Source organism: Cryptomeria japonica, chromosome 8, assembly GCF_030272615.1.
Source record: "Cryptomeria japonica chromosome 8, Sugi_1.0, whole genome shotgun sequence".
Classification (NCBI taxonomy): Eukaryota; Viridiplantae; Streptophyta; class Pinopsida; order Cupressales; family Cupressaceae; genus Cryptomeria; species Cryptomeria japonica.
Genome location: NC_081412.1, coordinates 612,427,768 through 612,429,299, shown reverse-complemented (window position 1 = coordinate 612,429,299; position 1,532 = coordinate 612,427,768). Strand labels below are relative to the sequence as shown.

Here is a 1,532-nt window from a genome sequence, read left to right as displayed (position 1 = left end):
CCACCTTTGAGTGGGCGAAAAATCGGTAGACTCTTCACGCTGAGGAGGAGAGCAATGTATGGAAACTTCACCTAAACAAATTTGCGGGATATTTACAAGCCACGTTTTCAAATTTTCACACACGGGATAGTAAACTCACGTCATTCGCTTCCCTGATTCGGTCCATTTTACACCACCAAATTCGATCCTTAACAAGCTATAAAGCCAACAACGAGTCCTCAAGGAGATATTCTAAGTATCAATCATTCTTAAGCAGCTCGATAGGAAAGTACTCGCACAGAATTCATCTTTTCTTAGCACTCATGGATGGCGGCCATGGCTTCAATGATGATGAAAGCACCCGCAGCCCTTAACTGCGGGGCAGTCAAAAGGAATAGTGTGGGTCATATCAGTAGATTGCCCAACAGTCAAGTGCAAGGCTGCAAAGGTTTGCTATTTTGCTATTGTTCGTTTAGCTATTTTGCTCTTTATTCTTATGAAGCTTTGGCTAATGCGTTTTATTTTGGCACGTGGATCAGGATCCAAAGGAAACGTCCTCTACTGAAGGCGTTTCTCCTTCAAGCTCTACCAAGGTAAGAAACGCTCTAGATGCCCAATTTATAGTTTATTTATATGATGTGGACAATTTATCTCATATAGGAAATATGGAATCCAGGTGAGCACGAAATTGGCCTGCGCCGGAGATCATCAATGGAAGAGCGGCTATGTTGGGGTTCGTGTCGGCCATTGCAGTGGAGGTGGCCAGCGGAAGAGATTTGTTGTCGCAGTTGAATAGTGGAGGACTGTCCTGGTTTGCGTTAACTGCAGGATTAATGACGGTAGGGACACTGGCGCCCCTGTAAATATTTTCATCCACAGCAGAAATGTGGAATGGGCGCTTTGCTATGCTCGGCCTACTCGCATTGGCTTTCACTGACCGCTTGTATAAACACCTTAATATCTATTTCTATTCAAGCACAAGCTCCAATATTGGAGGCATTCTCATGACATTACATGTTCCAGTGGAGTTTTCTTGTACTGTTTAGCTTGTGATACAGTTCAATTATACAAAACGTTGTAAAAAATTCAGTCTTATACTATAAAGAAAGTTTGAGTTCAACTACTAGGGCGCGTAACTATTTTTTGAAAGCTTGTTAAACAACAAATGCAATAAGACTTCTTAGCTTTTAAATGCTCTTATACGTTTCAAATATGTTCGAAATTATTCAAATCAATGCAAGAATTTTAATATCTGGTAAACTGGAAGATTTCTCATTGGTCTACCAATTCATGTAGATGTACATGTCAATACATTCAGTCTTATCATATATCTATTAGTTTTACCCATGCACTAATTCATTAATATTTGTTATCTATCTTGATTTTACAATTCTTCTGGCTTAAGTCATTTTGACATGCATAAAATTAATTATGCATCTTTATATCCGATCCTTACAATTTTAAAAATTCAAATTTAAATTTTAGTTTACTCATAATCATTTGTTACTTGTCAAAGCTAATTAAACACATGTTTGCATGATTTATGGTTATGT

General features: G+C 38.3%; 1 non-coding gene across 1 annotated transcript; it reads left to right on the top strand.

Annotated features, from left to right (window-relative positions):
* Positions 1-243: 243 nt before the first annotated feature.
* Positions 244-1,138, top strand: LOC131044834 (uncharacterized). The gene is made up of 3 exons (XR_009105714.2): positions 244-427; positions 519-572; positions 656-1,138. It is a non-coding gene; the product is annotated as an uncharacterized LOC131044834 (transcript).
* The last annotated feature ends 394 nt before the right edge of the window (positions 1,139-1,532 follow it).